Here is a 14723-nt window from a genome sequence, read left to right on the forward strand (position 1 = left end):
GGATTTCCCTCAGTTCCTCCTCCTTACTAGACCCTCTGACCCTTCTTATATCCGGAATGTTGTTAGTGTCCTCCTTAGTGAATACTGAACCAAAGTACTTGTTCAATTGGTCTGCCATTTCTTTGTTCCCCGTTATGACTTCCCCTGATTCTGACTGCAGGGGACCTACATTTGTCTTTACTAACCTTTTTCTCTTTACATATCTATAGAAACTTTTGCAATCCGTCTTAATGTTTCCTGCAAGCTTCTTCTCGTACTCCATTTTCCCTGCCCTAATCAAACCCTTTGTCCTCCTCTGCTGAGTTCTAAATTTCTCCCAGTCTCCGGGTTCGCTGCTATTTCTGGCCAATTTGTATGCCACTTCCTTGGCTTTAATACTATCCCTGATTTCCCTTGATAGCCACGGTTGAGCCACCTTCGCTTTTTTATTTTTATGCCAGACAGGAATGTACAATTGTTGTAGTTCATCCATGTGGTCTCTAAATGTCTGCCATTGCCCATCCACAGTCAACCCCTCAAGTATCATTCGCCAATCAATCCTAGCCAATTCACGCCTCATACCTTCAAAGTTACCCTTCTTTAAGTTCTGGACCATGGTCTCTGAATTAACTATTTCATTCTCCATCCTAATGCAGAATTCCACCATATTATGGTCACTCTTCCCCAAGAGGACTCGCACAACGAGATTACTAATTAATTCTCTCTCATTACACAACACCCAGTCTAAGATGGCCTCTCCCCTAGTTGGTTCCTCGACATATTGGTCTGGAAAACCATCCCTTATGCACTCCAGGAAATCCTCCTCCACCGTATTGCTTCCAGTTTGGTTAGCCCAATCTGTGTGCATATTAAAGTCACCCATTATAACTGCTGCACCCTTATTGCATGCACCCATAATTTCTTGTTTGATGCCGTCCCCAACATCACTACTACTGTTTGGAGGTCTGTACAAAACTCCCACTAACGTTTTTTGCCCTTTGGTGTTCTGCAGCTCTACCCATATAGATTCCACATCATTCAAGCTAATGTCATTCCTAACTATTGTATTAATCTCCTCTTTAACCAGCAATGCTACCCCACCTCCTTTTCCTTTTATTCTATCCTTCCTGAATGTTGAATACCCCTGGATGTTGAGTTCCCAGCCCTGATCATCCTGGAGCCACGTCTCCATAATCCCAATTACATCATATTTGTTAACATCTATTTGCACAGTTAATTCATCCACCTTATTACGGATACTCCTTGCATTAAGACACAAAGCCTTCAGGCTTGTTTTTTTAACACCCTTTGTCCTTTTAGAATTTTGTTGTACAGTGGCCCTTTTTGTTCTTTGCCTTGCGTTTCTCTGCCGTCCACTTTTTCTCATCTCCTTTTTGCTTTTGTCTCCTTTTTGTTTCCCTCTGTCTCTCTCCATTGGTTCCCATTCCCCTGCCATATTAGTTTAACTCCTCCCCAACAGCACTAGCAAACACTTCCCCTAGGAGATTGGTTCTGGTCCTGCCCAGGTGCAGACCATCCGGTTTGTACTGGTCCCACCTCCCCCAGAACCGGTTGCAATGCCCCAGGAATTTGAATCCCTCCCTGCTCACTGCTCAAGCCACGTATTCATCTGCGCTATCCTGCGATTCCTACTCTGACTAACACGTGGTACTGGTAGCAATCCCGAGATTACTACTTTTGAGGTCCTACTTTTTAATTTAGCTCCTAGTTCCTTAAATTCGTTTCGTAGGACCTCATCCCTTTTTTTACCTATGTCGTTGGTATCAATGTGCACCACTACAACTGGCTGTTCTCCCTCCCTTTTTAGAATGTCCTGCACCCGCTCCGAGACATCCTTGACCTTTGCACCAGGGTGGCAACATACTATCCTGGAGTCTCGGTTGCGGCCGCAGAAACGCCTATCTATTGCCCTCACAATTGAATCCCCTATCACTATCGCTCTCCCACTCTTTTTCCTGCCCTCCTGTGCAACATGGTGCCATGAACTTGGCTGCTGCTGCCCTCCCCTGATGAGTCATCTCCCTCAACAGTACTCAAAGCAGTGTATCTGTTTTGCAGGGGGATGACCACAGGGGACCCTTGCACTACCTTCTTTGCACTGCTCTTCCTGCTGGTCTTCCATTCCCTATCTGGCTGTGGACCCTTCTCCTGTGGTATGACCAACTCGCTACACGTGCTACTCACGTCATTCTCAGCATCGTGGATGCTCCAGAGTGAATCCACCCTCAGCTCCAACTCCGCAACGCGGACCGTCAGGAGCTGGAGATGGATACGCTTCCTGCACATGTAGTCGTCAGGGACACTGGAGTCGTCCCTGAGTTCCCACATGGTACAGGAGGAGCATAACACGCGACCGAGCTCTTCTGCCATGACTTAACCCTTAGATAGGCAACAATAATGTTAAAGTTTACTCACTGTTAAAGAGAAGAAAGAAAAACTACTCACCAATCACCAGCCAATCACTTACCTGTTTGGCTGTGATGTCACCTTTCTGTTTCTTTTTACTTTTTTGCCTTCTCCCTGTAGCTGCACCAGCTGGCCTTTTATAGGCCTCCGACCCCGGACTTGCGCTGCTCCAACTGCCGCCGCCTCACTCTCCCGCTGGGCCTTTTATAGGCCTCCGACCCCGGACTCGCGCTGCTCCATCAACCCAGAGGGCTGTAGATGCTCAGTTGTTAAGAATTTTCAAGACAGAGATCAATAGATTTCTGGACACCGGGGAATCAAGGGATATGGGGATAGTGCAGGAAAGTGGAGTTGAGGTCGAAGATCAGCCCTGAACTTATTGAATGGCGGAGCAGGCTCGAGGGACTGATTGGCCCACTCCTGCTTTTATTTCTCATGAACTGAAATCCTCTTGTAATAAAGGCCAACATACTATTTTCTTTCCTAATTGCTTGCTGTACCGTTCAGTGATGCGTTTACAGTGACACACAGGTCTCTCTGAACACCAACATTTCCCAATCTCTCACCATTTAAAATTTACTCTGCTTTTCTGTTTTTCCTACTAAAGTGGATAACTTCCCATTTCTCCACATTATATTCCATTTGCCATGTTCTTAGTAGCCTGTCTATAGCCTATTTGTATCCTCCTCACAACTTACATTCCCACCTAGTTTTATATCATTAGCAAACTGGGATATATTACACTTGGTCCCGTCATCCAAAGCATTGATATAGATTGTAACTAGCTGAGACCCAAAGCACCGATCCTTGTGGTACCCCACCAGTTAAAGCCTGCCAACCCGAAAATTACCCGTTTATTCCTACTTTCTGTTTTCTGTCTGTTAACCAATCCTAAATACATGCCCAATCCCATGAGCCTTAATTTTGTTTAATAACCTTTTGCATGGCACCTTATCCGAATGCCTTCTGAAAATCCAAATAAACCACATCCACTGCCTCCTGCCCCCCCGCCCCATCTATACTACCAGTTACAACCTCAAAAAACGCTAACAGATGTCAAATACGATTTCCCTTTCATAAATCCATGTTGACTCTGCCCAGTCCTATTATTACTTCTTAAGTGCCCTGTTACCATGTCCTGAATAATAAATTCTAGCATTTTCACTACTACTGATGCCAGGCTAACTGGTCTGTAGTTCCCATATTTTCTCTCTTCCTCCTTTCTTAAATAGTGGGGTTACATTTGCTACTGATGTCAGGACTACACCTACAGCATGGGTTAGATACAGAGTAAATCTCCCTCTACCCTGCCCCAAACACTCCTAGGGGACTCATTACTTTGTATCTAACCCGTGCTGCACCTGCCCTGCAAGTGTTTGACGGGACAGTGTAGAGCAAGCTTTACTCTGTCAACACTCCACTTTGAATATCCCATCAATCATTCCCAGGGCAGGTACAGCATGGTTTAAATACAGAGTATATCCCCTTCTACACTATCCCATCAATTAATCCCAGGGCAGGTACAGCATGGTTTAAATACAGAGAAAAGCTTCCTCTACATTGTCCCATCAAACACTCCCAGGGCAGGTACAGCACAGGTTAGATACAGAGTAAATCCTCCTCTACACTGTCCCATCAAACACTCCCAAGGCAGTTACAGTACGGGTTAGGTACAGAGGAAGGCTCCCTCTACATTGTGCTTTGAAAGAGTCACGGGGCAGGTACAGAGTAATTTCTCTCTCTGCACTGTCCCATCAAAGAGTCACGGGTCAGTTTCAGCTCAGGCTCCCTCTACACTGTCTCACCAGACATTCCCAGGCCAGTCACAGCATGGGTTAGATACAGAGTTAAGCTCCCTCTACACTGTCCCATTAAACTGTCCCAGGGCAGGTACAACACGGGGTTAGATGCAGAGTAAAGCTGTCTACACTGTCCCATCAAACACTCCCAGGATTAGTACAGCACGGGTTAGATACAAAGTTAAGCTCCCTCGACACTGCTCCATGAAGCATTCCATGTATCTGTACACTCCGAGTGCAGGTACAGCATAATTTAGATATAGGGTAAATCTCGCTCTACGCTGTCCTGTCAAACACTCGTAGGGCAGGTACAACACAGGTGAGATACAGAGTAATGCTCCCTCTACACTGCCCAATCAAAGACTCCCATGGCAGGTACAGCACGGATTAGATGCAGAGTAAAGCTCCCTCTACACTGTCTCATTAAACATTCCTAATGCTGGTACAGCACAGGTTACAGTGTAAAGTTCCCTCTACACTGTCCCATCAAAGAGTCATAGGTCAGTTACAGCAGAGATTATGTAAAGCCTTATTTCTCCCTCTAACCTGTCCCATAAAACAATCACGGGGCAGGTACAGCTTGGTTTAGATACAGAGTAAACCTCCCTCTACATTGTCCCATCAAGCATTCCCAGAGCAGGTACAGCACGGCTTAGATACAGAGTAAAACTCCCTGTAGGATATTCCGTTAAACACTCCAAGGGAAGGTACAGCATGAGATAGATTTAGAGTAAATCTCCCTCCACCCTGTCACATGAAACACTCCTAGGGCAGGTACAGCACAGATTAGATACAGAGTATATCTCCCTCTGCACTGTCCCCTCAAACACTCTCAGGGCAGGTACAGCACAAGTAAGATGCAGAGTAAAGCTCCCTCTTGAATGTCCCATCAATCACTCCCAGGACAGGTATAGCATGGTTTAGATACAGAGTAAATCTCCCTCTAGGAGGTAACCAGGAGGGTCGATGGGGGCAGTGTGTATGATGTAGTGTATATGGATTTTAGCAAAGCTTTTGATAAGATCCCACATGGCAGACTGGTCACAAAAGTAAAAGCCCATGGGATCCAGGGTAAAGTAGCAAGTTGGATGCAAAATTGGCTCAGAGGCAGGAAGCATAGGGTAACAGTTGCTGGGTGTTTTTGTGACTAAAAGGATGTTTCCAGTGGGGTTCCGCAGGACTCTCTACTAGGTCCCTTGCTTTTTGTGATCTACATCAATGATCTGTACTTGAATATAGGGGGTATGATTAAGAAGTTTGCAGATGATATTAAAATAGGCCATGTGGTTGATGATGAAGAAGAAAGCTGCGGACTGCAGGAAGATATCAATCAACTGGTCAGGTGGGCAGAACAGTGGCCAATGGAATTAATCCAGAGAAGTGTGAGGTAATGCATTTGGGGAGAGCTAACAAGGAAAGGGAATACACATTAAATGGTAGGACACTGAGAGGTGTAGAGGAACAAAGGGACCTGGGAGTGCATGTCCACAGATCCCTGAAAGTAGCAGGCCAGGTAGATAAAGTGGTTAAGAAGGCATATGGAATGCTTGTCTTTATTAGCCGAGGCACAGAAGACATGAGCAGTGGGGTTATGCTTGAACTGTATAAAACACTGGTTAGGCCACAGCTGGAGTACTGCGTGCAGTTCTGGTCACCGCATTACAGGAAGGACATGATTGCACTGGAGAGGATACAGAGGAGATTTATGAGGATGTTGCCAGAAGTGGAGAATCTTAGCTATGAGGACAGATTGGATAGGCTGGGTTTGTTTTCCTTGGAACAGAGGAGGCTGAGGGGAGACTTCATTGAGGTGTATAAAATTATGAGGGGTCTAAATATAGTGGATAGAAAGGGCCTATTTCCCTTAGCAGAGGGGTCAACAACCAGGGGGCATAAATTTAAAGTAATTGGTAGAAGGTTTAGAGGGGATTTGAGGGAAACTTTCTTCACGCAGAGGGTTGTGGGGGTCTGGAACTCACTGCCTGAAAGGGTGGTAGAGGCAGAAACACTCCCTACATTTAAAAAGTACTTGGATGTGCACTGCAGGATTACGGACCGAGAGCTGGGAAGTGGGATTCGGCTGGGTAGCCTCTTGTTGGCTGGCACGGACACAATGGGCTGAAATGGCCTCCTTCTGTGCTGTAAACTTCTATGATTCTACACTGTCGCATCAAGCACTCCCAGGGCAGGTACAGCTTGGATTAGATACAGACTAAAGCTCCCTCTACACTATCCCACAACCATTCCCAGGGCAGGTACAGCATAGATTAGGTACAGAGAAAGGCTCCCTCTACACTGTCCCATCAAACACTCCCAGGGCAGATACAGCACGGGTTAGATACGGAGTAAAGTTCACTCTACATTATCTCGTCAAACACTCCCAGGGCAATGTAGGTTGAGTGTTATTTTGAATCTAACCCGTGCTGTACATGCACTGGGAGTGTTTGATGTTACAGTGTAGAGAGAGCATCACTTTGTATGTATACTGTGCTGTACCTGACCCTGGAGTCCCAGATGCTGACAAGAGCTGCTCTGACTCATAAAATGTCTCATTCTCTGACAGTGACTTCCATCACCTCGATGAGCACAATGATTCACCTAAATGAGGTAAGACAACCCCATCAGCTTCTCCCCGACACAGATACTGAGGGACAGGAACATAACATAAGAACATAAGAATTAGGAACAGGAGTAGGCCATCTAGCCCCTCGAGCCTGCTCCCGCCATTCAACAAGATCATGGCTGATCTGGCCGTGGACTCAGCTCCACTTACCCGCCCGCTCCCATAACCCTTAATTCCCTTATTGGTTAAAAATCTAGCTGTGATTTGAATACATTCAATGAGCTAGCCTCAACTGCTTCCTTGGGCAGAGAATTCTACAGATTCACAACCCTCTGAGAGAAGAAATTCCTTCTCAACTCGGTTTTAAATTGGCTCCCCCGTATTTTGAGGCTGTGCCCCCTAGTTCTAGTCTCGCCGACCAGTGGAAACAACCTCTCTGCCTCTATCTTGTCTATCCCTTTCATTATTTTAAATGTTTCTATAAGATCACCCCTCATCCTTCTGAGCTCCAACAAGTAAAGATCCAGTCGATTCAATCTATCATCATAAGGTAACCCCCTCATCTCCGGAATCAGCTTAGTGAATCGTCTCTGTACCCGTTCCAAAGTGAGTATATCCTTCCTTAAGTAAGGTGACCAAAACTGCACGCTGTACTCCAGGTGCGGCCTCACCAATACCTTATACAGTTGCAGCAGGACCTCCCTGCTTTTGTACTCCATCCCTCTCGCAATGAAGGCCAACATTCCATTCGCCTTCCTGATTACCTGCAAACTAACCTTTTGGGATTCCTGCACAAGGACCCCCAGGTCCCTCTGCATCTCAGCATGTTGTAATTTCTCCCCATTCAAATAATATTCCCTTTTACTGTTTTTTTTTCCCAAGGTGGATGACCTCACATTTTCCGAGATTGTATTCCATCTGCCAAACCTTAGCCCATTCGCTTAACCTATCTAAATCTCTTTGCAGCCTCTCTGTGTCCTCTACACAACCCGCTTTCCCACTAATCTTTGTGTCATCTGCAAATTTTGTTACACTACACTCTGTCCCCTCTTCCAGGTCATCTATGTATATTGTAAACAGTTGTGGTCCCAGCACCGATCCCTGTGGCACACCACTAACCACAGATTTCCAACCCGAAAAGTACCCATTTATCCCGACTCTCTGCTTTCTGTTAGTTAGCCAATTCTCTATCCATGCAATACATTTCCTCTGACTCCGCGTGCCTTTATCTTCTGCAGTAACCTTTTGTGTGGCACCTTATTGAATGCCTTTTGGAAATCTAAATACACCACATCCATCGGTACACCTCTATCCACCATGCTTGTTATATCCTCAAAGAATTCCAGTAAATTAGTTAAACATGATTTCCCCTTCATGAATCCATGCTGCGTCTGCTTGATTGCACTATTCCTATCTAGATGTCCTGCTATTTCTTCCTTAATGATAGCTTCAAGCATTTTCCCCACTAAGATGTTAAACTAACCGGCCTATAGTTACCTGCCTTTTGTCTGCCCCCTTTCTGAAACAGAGGGGTTACATTAGCTGCTTTCCAATCCGCTGGTACCTCCTCAGAGTCCAGAGAATTTTGGTAGATTATAACGAATGCATCTGCTATAACTTTTGCCATCTCTTTTAACACCCTGGGTTGCATTTCATCAGGACCAGGGGACTTGTCTACCTTGAGTCCCATTTGCCTGTCCAGCACTACCCCCCTAGTGATAGTGATTGTCTCGAGGTTCTCCCTTCCCACATTCCCGTGACCAGCGATTTTTGGCATGGTTTTTGTGTCTTCCACTGTGAAGACCGAAGCAAAATAATTGTTTACGGTCTCAGCCATTTCCATATTTCCCATTATTAAATCCCCCTTCTCATCTTCTAAGGGACCAATATTTACTTTAGTCACTCTTTTCCGTTTTATATATCGGTAAAAGCTTTTACTATCTGTTTTTATGTTTTGCGCAAGTTTACTTTCGTAATCTATCTTTCCTTTCTTTATTGCTTTCTTAGTCATTCTTTGCTGTCGTTTAAAATTTTCCCAATCTTCTAGTTTCTCACTAACCTTGGCCACCTTATACACATTGGTTTTTAATTTGATACTCTCCTTTATTTTCTTGGTTATCCACGGCTGGTTATCCCTTCTCTTACTGCCCTTTTTCACTGGAATATATTTTTGTTGCGCACTATGAAAGAGCTCCTTAAAAGTCCTCAATTGTGCCACCGTTTAGTCTGTGTTTCCAGTCTACTTTAGCCAACTCTTCCCTCATCCCACTGTCGTCCCCTTTGTTTAAGCATAGTACGCTCGTTTGAGACACTACTTCCTCACCCTCAATCTGTATTATAAATTCAACCATACTGTGATCACTCATTCCGAGAGGATCTTTTACCAGGAGATCGTTTATTTTTCCTGTCTCATTACACAGGACCAGATCTAAGATAGCTTTCTCCCTTGTAGGTTCTGTAACATACTGTTCTAAGACACAATCCCGTATGCATTCTATGAATTCCTACTCGAGGCTACCCTGTGCGATTTGATTTGATCGATCGATATGTAGGTTAAAATCCCCCATGATTACTGCCGTTCCTTTTTCACATGCCTCCATTATTCCCTTGATTATTGTCCGCCCCACCGTGAAGTTATTATTTGGGGGCCTATAAACTACGCCCACCAGTGACTTTTTCCCCTTACTATCTTTAATCTCCACCCACAATGATTCCACATTTTGTTCATTAGAGCCAATATCATCTCTCACAACTGCCCTGATATCATCCTTTATTAACAGAGCTACCCCACCTCCTTTCCCTTCTTGTCTATCTTTCCGAATTGTAAGATAGCCCTGTATGTTTAATTCCCAGTTTTGGCCACCCTGCAACCACGTTTCTGTAATGGCCACCAAATCATACCCATTTGTTATGATTTGTGCCGTCAACTCATTTACTTTATTTCGAATACTGCGTGTGTTTAGGTAGTGTTTTAATACTAGTTTTTAAACCATGATTTTTAGTTTTGAGCCCTCCTGCAGCCCCTTTATATTCATACATATTGTCCCTGCCTATCACCTTGTGGTTTACACTTACCCCAGTGCTACTCTGCTCTGTTGCCTCCTGCCTTTTGCATTCTTTCTTGGGGTCCTGTTCATCTGAGCTCTCACCCACTCTAACTCGCTCAGAGCCCTCTCCTGGGTTCCGAATACTCCACGCATTGAGGCACCGAGCTTTCATGCTTGCCTTTTTATTACACTTTGACCCTTTAGAATTTTGCTGTATAGTGGCCCTTTTTGATTTTTGCCTTGGGTTTCTCTGCCCTCCAATGTTACTCACCTTCTTTCTGTCTTTTGCTTCTGTCTCCAATTTGTTTCCCTCTGTCTCCCTGCAATGGTTCCCATCCCCCTGCCATTTTAGTTTAACTCCTCCCCAACAGCACTAGCAAACACTCCCCCTAGGGCATTGGATCTGGTCCTGCCCAGGTGCAGACCGTCCCGTTTGTACTGGTCCCACCTCCCCCAGAACCGGTTCCAATGTCCCAGGATTTTGAATCCCTCCCTTCTGCACCACTCCTCAAGCCACCTATTCATCTGAGCTATCCTGCGATTCCTAGTCTGACTAGCACATGGCACTGGTAGCAATCCTGAGATTACTATTTTTGAGGTCCTACTTTTTAATTTAGCTCCAGGCTCCCTAAATTCATCTTGTAGGACCTCATCCCGTTTTTTTACCTATTCCGTTTTAAATGGGCGACCCCTTATTCTGAAACTATGCCCCCAAGTTCTAGGTTCCCCCACGAGGGGAAACATCCTCTCTTCATCTACCTTGTCAAGCCCTCTCAGAATCTTATATATTTCAATAAGGTCACCTCTCATTCTTCTAAACTCCAATACATATAGGCTCAACGTGCTCAATCTTTCTTCATATGGCAACCCCTTCATCTCAGGAATCAATCTCGTTAACCTTCTCTGAACTGCCTCCATTGCAAGTATATCCCTCCTTAATTAAGGAGATCAAAACTACGCAGTATTCTCGGTGTGACCTCACCAATGCCCTGTACAGTTGTAGCAGGACTTCCCTACTTTTATACTCCATGCCCCTTGCAATAAAGGCCAACATTCCATGTGCCTTCCTGATTAGAAACAGTTGGGAATCAGTCTGGTGAACCTTCGCTGCATGCCCTCAATAGCAAGAACGTCCTTCCTCAGATTAGGAGACCAAAACTGAACATAATATTCCAGGTGAGGCCTCACCAAGGCCCTGTACAACTGCAGTAAGACCTCCCTGCTCCTATACTCAAATCCCCTAGCTATGAAGGCCAACATACCATTTGCCTTCTCCACCGCCTGCTGTACCTGAATGCCAACTTTCAATGACTGATGAACTATGACACCCAGGTCTCGTTGCACCTCCCCTTTTCCTAATCTGCCGCCATTCAGATAATATTCTGCCTTTGTGTTTTTGCCCCCAAAGTGGATAACCTGACATTTATCCACATTATACTGCATCTGCCATGCATTTGCCCACTCGCCTAACTGTCCAAGTCACCCTGCAGCCTCTTAACGTCCTCCTCACAGCTCACACCGCCACCCAGTTTAGTGTCATCTGCAAACTTGGAGATATTACACTCAATTTCTTCATCTAAATCATTAATGTATATTGTAAATAGCTGGGGTCCCAGTACTGAGCCCTCCTCCACATTCTTAGCACTCTCTGGGTAAAGACATTTCTCCCGAGTTCCCTATTGGATTTATTAGTGACTATCTTATATTTATGACCCCTAGTTTTGGATTCCCCCACAAGTGGAAACATCTTTTCTACGTCTACCCTATCGAACCCCTTCATAATCTTAAAGATCTCCATCAGGTCACCCCCTCAGCCGTCTCCCAGCTTGTTCAGCCTTTCCTGATTTATAATCTCTCGGTTCTGGTATCATCCTTGTGAATCTTTTGTTGCACTTTCCCCACTGCCTCGCTTGCCTTTTTGTGATACGGAGACCAGAGCTGTGCACAGTGTATCTGCGCAGTGCCCTTTTAAAATCTCCCGAGAGCTGAGTTTGCCTCCAGGTGTTATCGAATTAGTCACTTTTTTTCCGGTGTGCTTGAGCAGATTGAGTGGATAAATCAGTGTTTGGCCTGTCGGTATTGCCGAGATTTTACAATGAACTGCAGGTGGAAGGAATGTGTCACAAGGCAAGCTTCTGCTTGTCAGGGGAGGGTTGACTAGAACTAGCAACTCACTAAAAGAAGCAGCGAAAGGGCTGTGGGGCACACGCAAAGTCCAGTAACTGAAAGTGATTAACAGACTGGGTTTTGTGTTTAGTGATCCCGGGCGTGTTACCGATACCTTCCTGGGATACCAAAGCTCTGGAAGGTATGGGGAGCTGGGACTTGTCCATGAGAGTAACCGAAGGTATCAAATCTGAAATAGTCTAGAGCTAGAAAGGAGAAAATGCCCAAAAATGGAAGAGTCAGTAAGAGGACATTAATTAGTCTCCTCTTATCTCGTGTTTAAAGGAAAGCTGATTTATTTGACATTTGAACAGTGTATTAAACTAGCCCAGCTATAAAAGTTATTAACATCAGCAGAAACAAACTCCAACTGCCAGAATGAACATGGTTCAGTCCTGGATGTGGTTAACAGCAGAATCCAACCCCTGCAGTCACCTGTGAACTCATTGTTGTATCAGAAGGCGGGATGATCGAGTGAATCCCTTCGCACACACTGAGCAGGTGAACAGCCTCTCCCCAGTGTGAACTCGCTGGTGATTCCGCAGATCTTGTGACCTTTTAAAGCTCTTTTCACAGTCAGAACATTTAAACGGTCTCTTATACAACGGTCTTGTATTCACTGGAGTTCAGAAGAATGAGAGGGGACCTCATAGAAACGTTTAAAATTCTGACGGGTTTAGACAGGTTAGATGCAGGAAGAATGTTCCCAATGTTGGGGAAGTCCAGAACCAGGGGTCACAGTCTAAAGATAAGGGGTAAGCCATTTAGGACCGAGATGAGGAGAAACTTCTTCACCCAGAGAGTGGTGAACCTGTGGAATTCTCTACCACAGAAAGTAGTTGAGGCCAATTCACTAAATATATTCAAAAGGGAGTTAGATGAAGTCCTTACTACTCGGGGGATCAAGGGGTATGGCGAGAAAGCAGGAAGGGGGTACTGAAGTTTCATGTTCAGCCATGAACTCATTGAATGGCGGTGCAGGCTAGAAGGGCTGAATGGCCTGCTCCTGCACCTATTTTCTATGTTTCTATGTTTCTATTATCACGGTGAACTCGCCTATGTTCAGCGAGGTGGAATGACTGAGTGAATCCCTTCCGACACACAGAGCAGGTGAACATTCTCTCCCCAGTGTGAACTCACTGGTGTCAGCATCATCATAGGCGGTTCCTCGAAATGAGGATGACTTGCTTCCATGCCAAAAAAAGGATGAGTTCACAGGGTTTCCATGAAGCACCTGAACTACATCCTCAAGGGTGGAAGATGCCTATGCGTGGATTATTTTAACGTGTGGTGGCTGTTGCACACCAGCCACAACATGGGCTTGACAGAGCTAGGTCTTGGTCCAGTGATAAGGATTACCCAAGACGACTGGAGACCAGCTCTGCTGCACGGACCTCGTGTGTGCACGTATCGCAGTGTGGGCTGGCCCATGCTGCCCCTGGCCCCGAACTCACTCCTCCCCTGGGCCCCGCTCACATCCCTCTACAGTCTCTCACTGCTCCTTCGCCCCGACCTCGCCGCTCCTGCTGTATCTGACCACGCTCCAATCACTGACCTGGACCTTGATGATGTCACTCTTCGCTGCCGTCACCCTCCTGCACCAGCTCGCACTGCACCCTGGAGTTGTATGCCTCCACTGGTGTACAATGAGGGTTGATGACTGCCTGAAGCTCTTCCCACAGTGCGAGCACCTGAATGATCTTTTATCAGTGTGAATAAGCTGGTGTTTACTCAGCTCATCTGAGCATTTAAAAGTTCTTTCCCCAGTGTGAACTCGCTGGTGTTTCCACAGGGTGGATAACTGAGTGAATCTCTTCCCACATACGGAGCAGGTGAACAGCCTCTCCCCAGTGTGTTGGTGTGCAAGCAGATTATTTCTGCTTTTAAAACTCTTACAGTCAGAGCATTTAAAAAGTCTCTTACCAATGTGAACTCGCTGATGTTTAGTGAGGTGGATAACTGAGTGAATCCCTTCTCACACACGGGGCAGGTGAACGGCCTCTCCCAGTGTGACTGCATCAATGAATTTCCAGCTGGGACGGATAATTGAATCCCTTCCCACAGTTACCACATTCCCATGGTTTCTCCATGGTGCGGGTGTCCTTGTGTCTCTCCAGGTTGGACGATCAGTTGAAGCCTCGTCCACACACAGAACAAGTGTACAGTGTCTCCCCGCTGTGAATGGAACAATATTTTTCAGGCTGTGTAACTGGTTAAAGCTCTTTCCACAGTCAATGCACTGGAACACTCTCCCTCAGGTGTGTGTGTGTCTCGGTGCTTTGTCAGTCATACTGATGTTTGAAATTTTTTCCCACAGACAGAACAGACAATCAATTGTCCTTTCACATTCAAAGGCCAATGATATTCAGGTCCTGGTGAATCGAGTGACTGTCAGATGTTGATGTGATGTTTGGGTTAAGATTCCCGTCTGTAAATCCTCTCTTAACACCCTGTAAAAGGATTCTACAAAAGTCAGCACTGTAAGTACAGGATAGAAATTCAGAACAGACAATTCTAGTTGCTATGGAACATTCTTTCCTCTCTTGTTCCCCTAAAGCTGTAAATCCCTGTCCCACACACTCTCCCTCCTCCCTGTGCTGAAATCCAGACCCATCGCACATCTCCAACATTTCTTTCCTCCACTCCCAGTTTTCTCTCTCCCTCTGCTCTGGTTGGGTTCAGTTTTACACCCCCTGTGTGCAGAGTGAGAATAAAATCAATCAGTCAATGATTTTCTCTCCT

At 45.6% G+C, this 14723-nt stretch overlaps 1 protein-coding gene across 1 annotated transcript in view; it reads left to right on the forward strand.

Annotated features, from left to right (window-relative positions):
* LOC139273397 (zinc finger protein ZFP2-like) overlaps nucleotides 1–14723 on the forward strand; it is a 28081-nt gene that overhangs the window by 7713 nt on the left and 5645 nt on the right. Inside the window, exon 2 of the mRNA XM_070890265.1 lies at nucleotides 14299–14461. The gene's annotated coding sequence lies outside the window, so the exon portion shown is untranslated. The remainder of the gene's footprint in view (nucleotides 1–14298; nucleotides 14462–14723) is intronic.

Source organism: Pristiophorus japonicus, chromosome 9, assembly GCF_044704955.1.
Source record: "Pristiophorus japonicus isolate sPriJap1 chromosome 9, sPriJap1.hap1, whole genome shotgun sequence".
Taxonomy (NCBI): Eukaryota; Metazoa; Chordata; class Chondrichthyes; family Pristiophoridae; genus Pristiophorus; species Pristiophorus japonicus.